General features: G+C 45.3%; 1 long non-coding RNA gene across 1 annotated transcript in view; it reads left to right on the forward strand.

Moving 5' to 3' along the window:
• Positions 1–2,834: 2,834 nt before the first annotated feature.
• The window catches only part of LOC146835371 (uncharacterized), an 84,677-nt gene continuing 70,146 nt past the window's right edge, over positions 2,835–17,365 (forward strand). Inside the window, exon 1 of the long non-coding RNA XR_014960428.1 lies at positions 2,835–2,896. This is a non-coding gene — a long non-coding RNA (uncharacterized LOC146835371). The remainder of the gene's footprint in view (positions 2,897–17,365) is intronic.

The raw sequence follows: 17,365 nt of genomic DNA on the forward strand, positions 1-17,365 counted from the left end.
ATACACATGTATTCCCCAGGATGAGACCCTAGCTGCCATACAAACTCTCTTGACAAACAGAGTTTTGGATACCATCACTCCGGTGCAATTTATTATCAACTGTGCCCGTTTGGCAATGAAAGAAAAAAAATCAAGTTTGAAGACCAGCTTTTCCTCCAAATCTTCGGCACTTCGATGGGGAGTGTTTTTGCCCCAAGCCTGGCAAACCTCTATGTACATATCTTTGAACAAGATCACATCTTCGGTAGTAACAATCCATACAAAGATCACATGCGTCTATGGAAGCGCTACATCGATGATGTGTTGGTTGTTTGGAGAGGTACTCCTGGTACCATCATCGAATTTAAGGCATGGTTGAACAGCAGGAATGACTTCCTGAAATTTACCTGTGAATACAGCAATATCAGCTTACCGTTTCTAGATGTTTGGATTTTTCCTTCAGAGGGTGGATTGGGAACTGAACTATACAAGAAACCTATGTCCAGGAACTCGCCTTTGTCATACGAGAGCCTTCATCCCAAAACTCTTCGTGATAATTTGCCGTTCGGACAATTCTTACGAATCAGGAGGAACTACTCCTCGACCTCCAAGTATCAAGAACATGCTCAGAACCTGGCGGTTCAGTTAAATGCTAAGCATTACCCTAGGAAGCTGGTGAAGAGATCAATGAAACGCGCAGTTAACAACAATAGGTAAGTTCTCATTGAACCTAACGTACCTAAAGAAGCCAATACCAGACTCACCTGTGTGAATACTTTTTGTAGCTTCTCTAACAAAATCAAAAAAAGTATTCTTTCTAACTGAAGACACTGAACATTTGCAGCACTCCTTTGCCGCGCCCGCTTTTTGCCTTCAAACGTAGCGCCAACATTAAAGATCAGCTAGTGCACACACGTCAACGTATGACTAAGACAGGACATCAAAATACTCTTTGGGATTTACCTCCCATGAAAGGCCATTTTCCTTGTGGCACGTGTGCAGCCTGCCCACAAACAGTACACACAACTGCAATAGATATTGGGTCGACCAGACCGTTGATATTGTCCAATCACACAAATTGTAACAGTGACAGGTTAATTTACCTGATCACGTGCCCTTGCACCTTGCATTACGTGGGCATGACTACATGTAAAGTTAAGACTAGCATTTTAGAACATAAAAGCACCATCCGGTGCAAAAAAACTTCCACCAAGCTGACAAGTCACTTTTTAGAAGTCAACCACTCTCCAGAAGATCTTAAATGGACGGTTTTGGAGAAACCATTTATCCCAACTCATGCCACTGATATTGCCAGATACCTATTTAGGCGTGAACAACGGTGGGTGCACAGACTAAATAGTGACAATATAGGACTGAATGACGAGATCCCATGGGTCTCTCTATGAGTATTGAATCTGGTGAGGCCATACTGTGCCGTCATGTCAATAAATGAATGGGTTCTAATAGGAGCCAACTCTAATAAATTCCTTCTCTGTGTACATTCAATGATTTGAATATTGATACAACGTCCCATCTAAATAATACAAAGCAGAGGCAGTATGCTTTACTATGATGAAACCATTGAGTCATGACAGTATATACTACAATTGCCGTCAGGATTTTTGAATGTATTCTAGCGCAACTATTCATTCCAGCGCGATTTTTTAACACTTTTCCAATAGCAGCGAACATATCGAGTTTTTTGCTGGTGCAATTGGTTTATACGCGCATACAACGCGCTCCTTTTGATACTAAAACTCCGTCAGGATTTTTTTCTGTATTCCAGCGCGACCATTTATTCTAGCGCGACTTTTTGAAGTTAGGAACACTTGTGCAATAGCATCGAGCACATCGAGTGGTCTTGGTTTTCTTGGTGTAATTAGTTTACACGCGCATCCAACGTGCTCCTCTTGATTTCCGTTCACGGTTGTGCACTGCAATTCCCGTTATGCTATCTTGCGTTTGCGGATGCGCTGTGGAATAGCAGTATTTCCTGACGCATGCGCGTTGCGGACTGAGGGATGGTTTTCACACACCGGCTCCGTGTTTCCCAATTGATTCAGTCGCATATTAGAGTGCCCCTCATGTCCAGTCACAGGCTCATTCCAGTGCGGAGTACCGACGGAGAGGTGAGTGTCGAGGGCGGGGCTCTGTAAACCTGTAATTTCCTGACATACGTACCGTTTTGGCGATTTTGCTAACATGGGGCCAGGGAAAGTTCTGCCGTGCGTTTACCTAGAAATAGTGGATAAAACAAATGGTAGCAACTAGTCAAGATTCCATGCGAGAACGCTTTATTTCCTGAAGCCATGTTATGGTCCCAGCATCTTTCACGGTGAAACTCAGGCTAGAGCAGAAAATCTGTGCCTGTGCTTCACCTTACTTTTTACTCAACAGTGTCTAGAATGGACTATTTTGCTATGACCACGCTACGATTACCATATGCATGGCGTGTAAAAAGATTGACATTATCTAGATATTGTTGTAATAAAGCATAAAGCCTAGAGCGAACTTTGAAGATGGGACTTTGCTTCCTGTGCTCAGGGTTGATAGCAGGACATTTTACCAAAGAGTGGCATAACTATTTTAATATCAGCGGTTTTGTCACTATCTCATTGTAACATTTGCTAAGTACAGCTATTCAGTCACTTCCATGCATCGTCACGATGTATGCTTGCGGGGTACACTTTTATTATCGCGTTAGCCCCTTTTTTGAACAATGTGTTCTCTTTCTCACACATTCTCTTGTACCTGTGCCTACCACGGTCAGTTCACTTAGAAGTATCTGTAATGATTTGTGGGTAGTATATAAATGTGCGATTGACACAGGCACCGCCAATGGTTTTCTTTGTAGAGCGGTGCCCCCTTCCTGAGCCGTTGCCAGGTTGAGGTGGAGTTCCTTACCCAGCAGTTGCGGGTAAGAGTCTCTCTTTATCTTTTTCTTTGATTTCTCTTGATCTATGTTTGTATATCAACACAGTCAATAGAGTTATTGTTTGTCTAAAATTAAAGGCCACTAGTTATATATCACTCACCTATGGTTCTGTTCCTATTAGGTACAAGAACCACAAGTAATATTGGTTCCGTATTTCTTACTTCACTAAGACACTTTAGCAGCAGCATCACAATAAGTCCTGACAAAAGCCTTGCCCGAGCTTGGGGTATTATGGCTGAAACATGTTGACCATGACATTCCATTAACACACATGCAGTTTAAATCCATACCGCAGGTGCACTGTTTTCAATCCTGGCAGGGAATACATCGAAATAAACCTTGCATTTTGTCCTCTCTAGCTAGTTTTATTATCACATCCCTCACATTTATTTTTCTTTGCGCTGCACCCTCTCTCATACTCCAGTTCTCATTGCTTGTGGATTTAGAATATCCCGGTAGAATGGACACAAAAACATCCCTGAGCTCCTCCCTTTCAGAGATGGGGTTGTAACCCTCAAAGGTACTAGGTTTTTCCTTTGAGAGTAAATCCCAAATGATGAAGCATGTCACCTCTGGTGAGTGGGATTTCGTCCTGAAAAGGGAATTTCCCACAGCTAGGTCTGTGTGATATAGTCCGTGGCTTTTGTGCTTTCTCCCCTCTCAATACCGCCCCCTTTTTTTTTTATAAGACCCAAGGATTTCAACACTTTTTTGTCATTCACGTTCTCACCAGTTGGAGTCGCAATTACTACACATCCGTTTGTTGTTCACAGCACTCTGTACGATCCCTTAACACTCTCATGAGGTGGCCTCACATCCACTGCGCTTCCTCTTGTAACTCACAGCACTCTGTACAATCCATTCACACTCTCATGAGGTGGCCTGCATCCACTGAGCATCAGTCTGTATCACACAGCACTTTGTACAATCCATGCATATTCATACTAGGCAGCCTCACATCCTCTGTGCATCCACTTGTGACACAAAGCACTCAGTAAGATTCATGAGCGCTCTCACCAGGCGGCCTCGCATCCGCTACACATCAGGGTGCAGAATACGACTGTCGTTTGAGTGATGCCTCCCCAGATGTTTGCCCTCTCGGGGTTGCTGGCTACAGAGCTCTTCACACTTTACTCTTGCTAACCAGTAGTGAAGCGAAAGTGCTCCACCCTTTAAAGATGGCTGAATAGGCCTATTCCTAATTGGCAAATGTAATTTGTCCATAAGTCCTCAGTATATGGTGTACAAAGTGTCCCCAGGGCCTATAAGTTAAGTGCCTCTAGTGGACTGCAGCTCCTATTGAGCCATCCACTACAGTGGCAAAACAAAAATGGCCTCAGGCCTACCCTGTGTAGCCTGACTTGTGCAGTGCAACCTGTTAAAATAACCCTTTTTCACAGGTAAATACCTCTCTTTTAAATATTAGCAAGTCACCCCTATGTAAGTATGGTGCATGGTATGTCAAAGTGGGACATGTACAAACTTAATATTTCCATGTCCCTGCAGTGATATGTAAATGTAAATGTTGTAGTGCTTATATAGCGCACGTAGCACCCCCAAGGGGTATCAAGGCGCTGTACACATACCGCTGTGGAACCCTAGGGTCTTAAACGTTATCTTCACTGAGTCAGGCCTAGCTGTTCTACGTAGAAACACAGAGTACAGATTACTAAACTAATACTGTAACTCAAGGAAGGGACCAGCTAGAAAAATAATGAAACAACTATTTTTAACAGTTATTAAACATCCAATTCAATGGCAAAGTTGGATTTTTAATAAATATTAAGGGAAAGTACCTTTTAGAAAGTTACCCTTTACCTGCCTCAGCTGTCAGATGGCTAATTAGCATAAGCCTCTGCCAGCACTAAGCCTGAGTTCAGCACTGAACTGGTGTGAAGAAGGTGTGAAATTCCTTCTAAGAGCAAATTATCCGCTGACCTGAAATGGCAGAGATGACTCCTCTGAACTCCACAGAATATTCAGAGTGGAAGCTATGAGCATCCGTGTAGACACTACAGTGGCAAATCTGCTCAAGTCTGTTGAGCCACATGTAACATTTGGGGCACACTTGAAAGGGAGAGAACATGATGCCAAGACGATTCTTGTGTAACCACTGCCTGGCTGCTGAAGGCCCCTGCTTTTGTCCTACTAGACTACTATCTCTGGATTTCTTGTGGGTACAATGCCCTCCTCAAACTGGATTTTAGTATTAGATGTGAGAGGGTGCTAGGATTACCATAGTACACTCCTCACACACACGCTCACTCACACACACTCACACTTAACCCTCAGAGCCCAAGTTTAGTGTGGTTGAAGACTTTCGTCATCTTTGAAATGACCTGACACATGGCTTTTGAGTTAGTTTGCAATAAGGCAAACAGGAAGTCTGAAAATTGGGTAGGATTGCCCCTGGGAACTTCTCCCCAGTTGGTTAGGGTGTCTCCAGGAGTCATTCCGACCCACTAACTAGCATCAGGCATAAATGTGGACCTCCAAGCACCCACTGCAAAACACTTTCTGGTCCTGCAGAAGATCAGAAGAAGACTGGACCTGCGAGGAGCCCTGAAGGACTGGACCTGCTCCCTTTTGTACCCTGGACAAAGAAGTGGACTCCAAGGTTCAGCTGGCTGACCTCCTGTGTGGCTACAGGGAGACACAAAGCTGACTTTTCCTGGAAGTACGCAGTAGGCCTGGGCAGAATTTGCGGAACTCTGCGAAGTGACCAAAAAACTCCTCTGCACTACGTGGAGTTCCGCAAATGACAGAGTGTGTTAGGTCGCGCTGTTCACGCTGATTTTTAGTGCTGGGTGTTTGTCCCGTGCTGGAAAATCAGCACAAATGGCACTATGCTCAGCGCAAGAGGGTGCTGCTTCTTTCAACTGCTCAAGTTGATTTTTTACTCGAGCGGCAGCTTCCTCAACGGATGGTTTCTCAACGCGAGCGGTCGCGACCATCCACGACCGCCCACGTTGAGAAATATCGCTGGAAGGTGGTCCAGCATTGGATTTTCCTCACTCGCGTTTGCCAACTTAACATTGGCGCTCGAGGAAAAAACTCTGATCCACATGGTTTCGGAACTCTGCGTGCTCCGCAGAGTGCAGAAAACTCCGTGAATGGAGCGTATTTACCAACCCAGGCCTAGTACCCAGTTGACTAGCAGCAACTGGACCTGGCTGGACCCTGTTTCGGCCTCTGCCTGTTACTCTGTCAGTCTCTGTGCATCCGCTGAGGTACTAGTGGGCTTTAGAAGAGTACTCCTGCATCAGATTGGGACCTAAAAGAATATGTTTGAAGATAAAACATTTGACCAGGATGGGTCTGGGTGGTGTATACGACTCATGCTTCATCGTGCTCAGTCTGAAATTACGCCTAGATCCCAGTCTACTGTGACCAAGGACTATCATTGGTGTTTTGGGTGGTATTTTCGGTTAAATGTAAAAATTCATATTTCCATTTCTCTTTATTGGATTTTTGTCATTTTATTTATTAAACTGCCCACTATTATTCTAAATCAGTTTGGTATTCATATTGTTTTGCATGTTGTCTTTATTACTGTTTTGCTACGTACTTTACACATTGCACTAAGTTAAGCCTGTCTGCTTTGTGCCATAGCTACCATGGTTTGAGCTCATGTTAATTTAGTGACCTGAGGGTTCTCCCTGACAAAGGTTGTGATTATTCCTTGAGCTGTTAAGTCACCCACCCCAAATAATAATCCAGTTTCTTACACAGGGCACTCTCTACAAGCCAGGCATGCTCTCACCAGGTGGACTGGCATCCATTGCGCATCTAGTTGTAATGCACAATACTCCATGATCCATCCATGCTCTCACCAGAAAGCCTCACACCCGTTGCCCATCTGCATGCAACACGCGGCACTCTGTATGATCTATGCACAGTCTCAACAGGCATTATCTTACCTGTTGCGAATACTATTGTAATGTACAACACTCTCTCTGTACCATCCATGCATGCTTTCACCAGGCGGTCTCACATCCTCTACGCATCCGCTTCTGCCTCATGGCATTCTGTATGATCCATGCACGCGTGCCACACTTCTATCGCATAACATTCTATACGACTCATCAGGGGCGCAACACAGACCCCCGCATCCCCCGCGGTGCAGGAAGGCCAGAGCTGCAGGGGGCCCCCTCAGCACAGTATTTAAACCTGAGCGCTCCGCATTCAATTAGGAGCGGGGGGGGGCTCCGTGTAGATTGCAGGGGGCCCCTTAAACTTTTGTTAAGCCACTGCGACGCATGCATGCTTGCACAAGGCTTTACCACAGATGTGCTCTATGTACATACCGTACACAGGTACTGACTGATACTCTGCCCTAAGCCCTTCACCAATGCTTTGACCTGTCTCCTTTAGGAGTACACAATTGTTTTCTTGTTTCAAATGTAGTTTATGACATGACCATTCAAAAGCATTGCAACAACACACATCTCAATCAACGCACAAACATTGAATACAATTGCATATTACCCATAGCCCTACAATATAGAAACTAAAATAATGGTTGTAAAGTAAAAGTGCCAATACTTGTTTATATATTACACAGGGCCACTGGAACTATGCGGCAGAGGAGGGTCAAATTAAGCAGCAGAGTTGAGTAAATTATGCAGCAAGAAAAGGCAGTTGTGCAGTGGAATGCGGCACATTTTGTGATAGTAATACTTCATTTTTTTTGTCATTTTTACACTTGTTAAAACTGTCAGGGCATTGATTGCATCTCATTAGTACCAGTTTAACAGGCAAAAATATCAGTAAGCAACCGAAAGGTGGACAGTCAATCTATGCACAGGGCCTTCCACTGATCTTCAACACGTCACCCCCTTTTTAGTAACTTTTGAACCGTTTGAGCTAAAAACATTTTTTATTTTAATCTGCAGATTATGCAGGAGATCATAGATTATGGGGCAAATGCGGCACATCTTTAATGATGGGAAAAGCACAGCGCCCGCACAATCGGATAATTCCATAGGGCCTGAAAATATATTATTTAAGTCTATGCTCAACACCGTCCATGAGTTAAAAAAAAAAACATTGGCAAGGCCAATACAATTGGCTTTAAAGGAATGCTGTATGGTAATGTGAAGCATTACAAGTAAATAGCATGGGAATAGATATGTATTTGTATGGAAGCAAAGAACTGCAAAAAATATTGGTGTAGGTTAATAAGCCCGGTGACAGTTGCACTGTAAAGCCAGACCACAAAATTCATGCAGGCTAATGACTGCCATCCTCTCATCTGTGCTGCTGCCACACAATAGGAACATAAATTATAAGATACCTAATAGCATTACAATGTCATGTGTTTGTGAAAGTTTAAGCTCGGGCAGCTGAATAAATAAAGCAAATGATCACAGCCGTGTAGAGGGCAAGCACTTTTTTTCTAGAAGCATACAACTTCTGCCCAATTGAAACATGTACTCCTGGGTGCCAACATGTGGGTGGCGCCAAAGCCCCTCTCCTGGTGGTGCTCACATAATTGTCTGGCGACAGCTGGCCTCTCAGACGAGAACATAAAAACGGCTGGTTAGTTGAGGCTCAGTAGTGCTGAAGCAGAGAACGAATGCTTCACTGCAGCACTGTATAAGCCCTAAGCAGCTAGAAATGGGTTTCAGTGAGCGTTTCCAATCTTCAACCAGTATAAGACTGATGTAGAGGCATAACACATTTCCCTACAGCCCCTGTGGTACAGGGGAGGCCCACCCCTCTGGGGTCATTCAGCCCAAGGCAATGAATATATAGGAGATATGGAATCAATCAATCACTATTTCTATAGCGCAGCTTATCACCTGCGAGGATTTCTTTGTGCGGGGCTGTAGGTCTCTGTAGAAGAGCCAGGTCTTAAGTCCCTTCCTGAACTCTATCAACGAGGGTGATGTTCGAAGGTGGAGGGGAACTGCGTTCCAGGATTTGGCAGCAAGGTGGAAGAAGAATAGTCCTTGGGTGCAGCAGCGGTGGATGCGTGGTATCCATGCGGGGGTGAGGTAAGGGGAGTGGAGGTTTACGGAAGAGTGGTGGAGGTTCAGGCAGTGATTAATGAATGCCGGTCCTTGTTTGTGGCGGGCTTTGTAGGCGTGGATCAGAAGCTTCAATTGCCAATCTTTTCTAGATGGGGAGCCAGTGGAGATCTCTCAGGTGCTGGGTGATGTGGGTGCTTTTGGGCAGGTTGAGGATCAGTTTGGCTGCTGCATTCTGGATCATTTGGAGTCTTCTAAACAGTTTGCTGGTGGTGCCTGCATAGAGTATGTTGCCGTATTCCAGACGGCTGGTGATGAGGGCCTGCATCACTGGTTTCCTGGTGGTGATGGGAAGCCATTTGAAGATTCTGACGAGCATGTGGAGAGTGTGGAAGCAAGTCGAGGAGATGGCGTTGACCTGCCATTCATGTAGAGTTCGCTGTCCAGGATGATGCCGAGGTAACGTGCGTGGTCTTTCGGAGTGAGGGTAGGTATGAGTTCTACTGGCCACTAGGAGTCTTTCCAGAGTGAGCAATGGCTGCCAAAAATCAGCACTTCAGTCTTGTTCATGTTGAGCTTCAGGCAGTTGTCTTTCATCCAGGCTGAGACGTTCTTCATGCAGTTGTGGAAGGTGGTTTTCATCATGGTGGGGTCTGCTGAGAGTAAGAGGATGAGCTGGGTGTCGTCGACGTAGGAAATGGTGTTGGTGTTGTCGGTTCTGACGATGTCTACTAGCAGCATCTTGTAGATGTTGAAGAGGATAGGACTGAGGGCTGAATCTTGCAGGATGCCACAGATGGTACTCTTTGGCTGTGCCGTGAAGGGTGGGAGACAGATTCTCCGGGTGTGTCCTGTATGGAAAGATGCCTTTCATCTAAGAGCGTCGTCTTTGATTCCGATCTTGCTCAGTCGGTTGATGAGAGTATGGTGGGAGACGGAGTCAAAGACTGCGGAGTACTCGAGAAGGATCAGGACATCTGATTCACCTCTTTTGAGTAGGGTGCAGATGTTGTCTGTCACAGCGATAAGGGCCTTCTCAGGGCAGTGGCTGGCTCTGAATCCTGATTGGGAGGGGTCTAGCAGGTTGTTTGCCTCCAGGTGTTTGGTGAATTGGAGGTTGACATCCTTCTCAGGACTTTGGTGGGAAACGGGAGCAACAAGATGGGGCAGTAGTTTTGGAGGTCGCTGGGGTTTGCGGAAAGTTAATTGAGGAGGGGTCTGACCTCTGCTTGTTTCCGCTCCAGGGAGGACCTGGCCTGGCAGTTGGGTCTGGACTGTTCCCATGGGGCACAGGGTCAAGACTGATTTGCATATGGCTGGGTCCAAACTGGGGTGGCGTAGTGGCAAAAAAATTATGGATTTAACCCAGATCTTTTGACTAGGGGAGAATGTTCGCATTGTCAGCATTCCATCCATCATTTGTTTGCTGTAACACATTTGATTTGGTGGTGGTAATTGCTGAGGGCCGACTTGAAGGTGGCTCGATCAGTGTTATTTCTGCTGGTGCACCAACTTCTTTCCAGTTGTTTGCATCTGTACTTAGCCTCACTGAGTTCTGGGGTGTACCAGCTGGCTTGTTTGGTGGGTCCATGTGTTCTCAATGGTTTAGTGTGGGTGACTCGCTCGGCAGCGCTGGTGATCCAGGCGCTGAAGTTCTCTACTGCCGGTTGGTGGAGACATCGGCTGGGTGATGCTGAGAGTGTCGGTCCATTGGTTCTGAGTGACCTTGGTCCAGCTGTGGAAGGGGGCACTGTGGTGGTTGGGGGTGGTGCTCGGGGTCCAGCGATGCTGATGTGTACGATAGAATGGTCGGACCAGGTGAGTGCTGTGGTGTGGCGGTATCTGATTCTGTTGCTGGACGTAAGGATGGGGTCCAGCGTGTGTCCTGTTCTGTGTGTCGGGTCAAAGATCAGCTGCATAAGGCCAATGTTGTCCATTCATTCTAGAAGTAGCGTTCAGATTCAATAGCGGGCAGGGTGATGAATTCTGTGATGGTGTCGCCAAGGCAGTGCATGGTCCTGGGTGTCTATATGTGAGTGTACCTTTGGTGGTGGTTTTGTCATCGGTGTGGAGTTGGAAGTTCAGGTATTCCATGATTGGTGTGGTGTCATCTTCGGTAGTCGTACAGATGATTGATTCCTTGCGTACGATGGCAATGCAACCTCCGTGTCTGTTGGTGCGCTCGTGGTGTTTCATTTTGTAGCCAATGGGAGTTGCAATGGTGATGTCTGGTGGCGATGAGGGGGTGAGGCAGGTTTCTGTGATGAAGGTTATGTCAGTCGAGACGGTGGAGATGGTGTCCCAGATTTCTGTGGCATGTTTGCACAGTGATCTGGCGTTGATCAGAAGGCATCTGAGTTTTTTCGGGGAGGTCTCGACTGGCGGGGACGGCATGATGCAGGTTCTCATGAGGGCGGTTGTACTGTGAATGCGGAAGAGGGGTTGGTTCACTCATCTCACCACATATTTGACAATCGGGGTCACTGCTTGTGCATTCCTGCAGCGGAAAAAGGCAAAACTCGACCTTGTGAATTTAGGCCTTTTTGCGAATGACATGAGAAAATTGAAATATTTCTAATTTTTGTTTTGCTTTCGTCTCTGCGATCATCCAGGCATGTTTTCTTTTCCAGGAGGTCTCAGTGTCCTCCTTAAAGAGATCAGTCTTTGTTTCTTTATATGAGTTTTTTAATTGAGCGGGGGGGGGCAAGGGGGAAGGCGGGGGTTACTTATCCCACACTCTCTCGCTGAAGGTTGGGAAGAGCCTACTCCAAGCGTAGCCTGAGCGGGCCGCGCTCCTCTCTGACCAGGCTGAACTCTTCACAAACTCTTCAGTGAGCCCCGTGGGGCACTCCTGAGCTTGTGGCTGGTAGACACCAAGTTAACTTCTTAAAAGTACTTCAGCCCTCATTTGCTATATTTTTACGCGCAGCAGGCCTTCCAGCTGCACTGCTGTGCGTCAAAAGAAAAGTGCAGCAATGTACCATATCTACAAGATACTGCCCATTCCTGTCCTTTTCCCCTGCGCTGGTGCACAATGGGCTGCCATGCGCCAGTGCAGGCACGCTTGCGCCAAGGATGTCTGTGTTGCAGGGGTGATTGTTTTTGTGCGGGAAGGGACACCTTCCAGCACAAAAACAATCATGGGAGGTGTTTTCATCTTTCTATGTTTAATGCAGAATTCAGCACACATAGAAAAAGGAAAAATGAGGCGAAATAAAGGTATTTCTCCTCATTGCACCCCCCACCCCTTATGCCTCCCCTTGGGAGGCGTGGGAATCTGGCACATTCAAAGACTGACAAAACCTTGTAAATCTGGGAATGCGTCAGATTTCATGAGTGTTGTGTGGGAACACCCACAGTAACACCCATGGAACTCCCCCTTTTTCCCAGTAGTTTTATTTAGAGCATACATGACTCGAAGGTATAAGAGTGCTTTACATGAGCACCAGTTGCGTTACACGAAGGCACAGGGAGATTAAGGGATTTGCCTAGAATCACAGGATGTTGAGCTTCATTGCCGAGACTCAAACCCGATTCCCCAGATTAGAGCGTGACCTCCCTAGCCGTTAGTCTACATCCTCTCCCCTTTCACGCAGAGTAATGCGTGAAAGGGAGCCGTATTTACACGGCCACGAAAAGCCATGCACGGTGGCTTTATGTGGCTTTTTTAATATGGCCAGGCACTCTGCACCACTGGTGTGTGAAAAAAAGTGACACGCGGGCAACGCATTGGGCTTGTAAATAACTCCCTTGTTTGTACAGTCTCAATTCAAGGCGCACCTGCGCTGGATCTGGCTGTGGCCCCTGATAGCCTGAATAACATTCTAAAAGTTCTACCCTGCACCATATCCACCTACTGGAAGAATCTTCCCAGGAAAGCAGCCAGGCCGTACACCAAAGATGGCATAAGCTCAGCTGCTGCAAACTTTAACAAACAGCGGCAAAGCCAATGGGTCTCATGAGTTTGACCCATTGGCTTTGTCAATGTTTTTAGCTGGTGCGGCACTACGCTTCTTTCTCTCAGTCCACTTCTCCACATCTCTCCTTCTCATCTCTCCCCTCTGTTTCGTCTGTCTCTTTCTCTCTCGTTTTTTTCCTGCCTCCATCTCTCATCTCTCGCTTTTTTCTCTTTCTCTTGTTTCTCAATCTTTGCATGTATGCGTGTATGCATATAGTCTTTCTGTAGCACAACGTAGCCAAAGGTAGTGGTGTGCTGTACAGGGTCAGAGACAAGCACAGAGTCAACGAGTAATAGGGGAGGGTGCTGGGTTGTCAATGGTTAATGCCGTATGACCTAATGTTCTTTAAAGAGGTGAGACTTCAACTCTTCTAATCGAGTGTTGGAACAATACAGATAGACACAGGGATGTTGTTCCAGATCTTGGAGGCATAGATGGAAAAGGCCTGTGTCTTGTTTCCACTATTTTACTCTTCGTAGCCTGCAGTCTGATGGTGTCCTGCCTGTGGATGTGCCGAGAACCACCAGAGATGGTAAGCTTGTCTGCAAGATAAGCGGGTGGCACTCGTCAAGATAGCTTTGTAAATGATGCAGCTGGCTTTGAAGACGGTGCGGGCCGGCAAGGAGAGTCAATGGAGTTCCACCCGGATGAGGATGATATGATCATATTTCTTAAGGCCCTGGTTGATACGTGCTGCGGTCTATAGGCTGCCCTTAAAGGCAGCCATTGTGGAGTCTGGGAGGCCATGAAGCAGGGCATTACCACCATCCAGATGCAAGAATACAAGGGCTTCAATAGGAGGTTTGAAGTCTCTTTCTGGAGAAACAGTTTGACTTTCTTTAAAAGAGAAAGCTGGTGCCAAGGCGTCTTTGTGTTTTTTGCCAATGTGTTCCTTGAGGGTGAGATAGATATCCAGGGTGAATCCAAGTGACTTTGCATTTGGTGAAAACTGGGGTTCAAAGCTATCAAGGTACATGTCATTGAGCCAGGTTTGCACTGTTTCTTGTTTGTTGTTCTTGTCAAATAACAGGAATTCTGTTTGCAGTGGGTAGAGCTTCAGGTAGGTATTATACATCCAGGTCTGGCTGATGTGCAAGCAGTATTTGACGCGTTGGATATCTGCAACAAAAGAGACTTTCAAGTAGAGTTGTGTATCATCAGTATACTGGTGGATGTTGATGCTTTATCTGTGATTAGAGCAGCAAGCAGCTCCATGTATAGGTTGAAGATGACAGAAGGAGACAGTATGGCGCCTGAGGCGTCCGCTGGGATAGGGGTCTTTTGTGACCTGGAGGTGCCAATGAGAACAAACTGGTGTCAGATGGAAAGGTAGGAGGAGTACCAGTGAAGGACTTGGCCGATGAATTGCATTCAAGACACCAGGGTCCGTATGAGGGTGGGATGGTCGACTGTGTCACAGGCCGCTGAGAGGTCTGGCAATATCAGGAGGTCAACCTCTTCTACAGTGGAAATTACAGAAGGTCTGACAGCACATCAACAACACAATGTCTGCTTTATCCATTCCACTAAACCCTTCCCATAGAATCCTGCAATGGTCAGCATCAAAGTCCTCTCTCTCGCAGATCTCTCCAACATACTCAACCCCCTCAAAGCCACTTCTTAAGAAGATTATGTCTTACCCACGTCATTCATCAAAGATCTCTCAGGGGAAGCTCTCATATGCTTACTTCTCATTTCCAATGCCTCCTTTTCTGTGGAGTGAGGAACAGGTGTGTCCTGCAGGAGGATCATGCAGTGCTTGATTGTCTTGAATAGCATTCTGCTTCTATTGACGGTGTCATTGATGCTGTTGGTAACTTTGCCTTGGGCTGATGTGATGAACTGTCTGCGTGTTCAGTGGAAAGACTTCAGTATCAAGAGGTCATTGTGAGTTCTCTTTCTCTCCCATTGTCCTTCCTGTCTGTAGATGGATAATTTATTGTTGCTAATTTCGTTAGAGTACTAAGGTACTGAAGGCATTGGCTTGTGTTTGCATGTTGCAATTGGGACATGGATGTTCCCTTAGCTTTAACAAAGAATGTTGAAACTGTTAAGAAAGGAGTTGGCGTCCCACGTGGAGCTAGCAGTCACAGATGAGATCAAACATTGGGTTGCCCACTAAGAAGTCTTTGAAGGATCTGAAGGTTTGATCTTATCTTTTGTGTGGTTTGTTGGTAGGATGCGGAGCAGGGAGATCTGGACTGGAAAATGGTCAGGCCAGTCCAGGGTTATGGGTGGCTTGTTTTGGATTGTTGGTAATGTTGAAAAGACATGGTCGAGTATGTGAGCTTTGGCGCATGTTGTTTGTGTGACATGCGGTACCACGTTTATAAATCAATGAGGTTGAAGAGGGGATCTCTTGTTTTCTTTGAACTTATGTTGTGTGGGAGGGTAATGTCTCTGAAGATGGTGGTATGGGCATGTCAGATGGATGAGTTAGTAAAGAGGTCTGAGAACTCATCATTGAAGTCAGTGTTCTGCTCCCATAGAAGGCCCTGAAGAGTTCAGATGGATGATGGGAAATCCAGTGATGTCACTTCCTGTGCAGATGGATAGGAAATCCAGTGATGCCACTGCCTGTGCAGATGGATGATAGGAATTGAAGCCCTCTTTCTTGGTTTCTTCTTTTAAAGATGTTTGTGGCAGGAAACCAATCATGTCACTTCCTGTGCAAATGGATGATGGAAAATGCAGTGATGTCACTTCCTGTGCAGATTGATGGGGAAAATGAAAATCTTTATCATACTCTCCCTCTTTTCCTTCTTACCTGTCTTTCTCTCCCCAGCCTTGTTTCACACTTGTATCTTCGTTTCTTCCATCTCATCCTCTCTTTCTATTCCTCACCCCCTTCTCTACCTCTCCTCTTGTTCCCACTCTTCTCTCTCGCCTTGTCCCCTCATTCTATCTCTCTTGTGCTCTCACTCTCCCCTCCTTTATTTCACTTCCTCTCTAATTCTACTTCATATTAGCCTTCCTCTATGACTTCCTGTCATTCTCTCCCAATCTCTCTCTGTTACTCTTACTTCTTCTCTCTCTTTTCACCGGTCCATCATGAATAATCTATTTATGAGAGTCATAAATACACGTATGGATCTGTTACATTTAGTCGCATTTATTCATTTTTTTCTCATAAATTATTTGTTAAAATATGGTTGATTTTAAACCAAGGTAATGTGCAAAGTGTTTTGGTAAAAATGGTACTAGTTGAAATGTGCGTTAAAAATATAATATAAAAAACTCCAATACTGAATAAATCTGTCCAAGACAAAAGATTTACATAGATGCCTCTCAGACGGTGCACAACTAAGCTGACTCGGACGCTAGAGGAGGTCCCTTATTCATTGACTTCAATTTATTGATCGCATTGGCGGCTCCTTAATGATCAATTCCACCGGCTGGTGAATGCGGAAGTTATGTTTTAAACAGACCACAATCCCCGGATACGAGTCTGAGGTGTCGGCTGACACCTCCCTGAAAATTGCTGCAAGTTGAATGCCATATACAAGGACCTAAAGGTATTGGCTGTCATTGTTCTCCCCCCTGTCCTGATGAAGACCCGCTTCTGATCCATAATCCATTGCACAATTGTCAAGGGTCGAAACGTTGACGTTACTGTCTCAATTAGTCCACGCAACTTCCCTGACTTGAACAAAAAATCATAACTACTGTTCCGATTTATGCACTTTATTTTGGACCTGCAAACTAAAACATCTGTTTTCGCTATCTATGTTATTTATGTCACTTTTGTACAGCATTTTGTCACATATCACCACCAGTCACTAAATGTACAATATAACCAGTGGTTCTTTCACCGTATGTGTTTTATGTCACAGACAGCCGTTTTATTGATTTCGCATCTATACTAATATGAAGTAAAGAAAACATTTGTTGAGCATAAAAAAGTTGTTTTTCTTTGTGTGTTGCTTGGATATATGAATGAGACATATTTTTCTTTAAACGTATAAAATACCTGGTGCAAATCAGTGTATCTACCCGACAGAACCATTGTTTTCTTTAGAGTCCTAACAAGCACCGCCCAGAACCTAGGGCGGTCGATCCATGATGTCCACAGTGGTCCCTTGCAGTGTTTGTTACATTTGTTTGAGTGCCAATAAATGTAGCAATCAATCAATTCATAATCAAGCATATATATCTACACAAAGGCCAGACATTCAAACAAATCGATAAACGCAGTGATGCAACATTTAATTTCGTTATACACATGAGAAGAAAAAGGAAAATGAGGTGCACGATGCTCAGGTGACGTCATGATGTGTAGTTCAAAGGAACAAAACTCGGGTACACCGAGCATGACAGTGAACCATACATAAGCTTCAAATATTGGTACAGAAGTAATCAATGGCAGCACAAAATGTGCCGAATGAGTTAGATCAGTTTGAGTGTGTAGTTGCCAATTATGTCGACGGTGTTTCCACCCATATTGATTTAGAGGGTCTTCATCAGGTCAATCAATTATTGAGCATAAGCGGAGATAACTGAAGAGGGCCAACGCCATGTGG

This window comes from Triturus cristatus, chromosome 4_2, assembly GCF_964204655.1.
Source record: "Triturus cristatus chromosome 4_2, aTriCri1.1, whole genome shotgun sequence".
Lineage (NCBI taxonomy): Eukaryota > Metazoa > Chordata > Amphibia > Caudata > Salamandridae > Triturus > Triturus cristatus.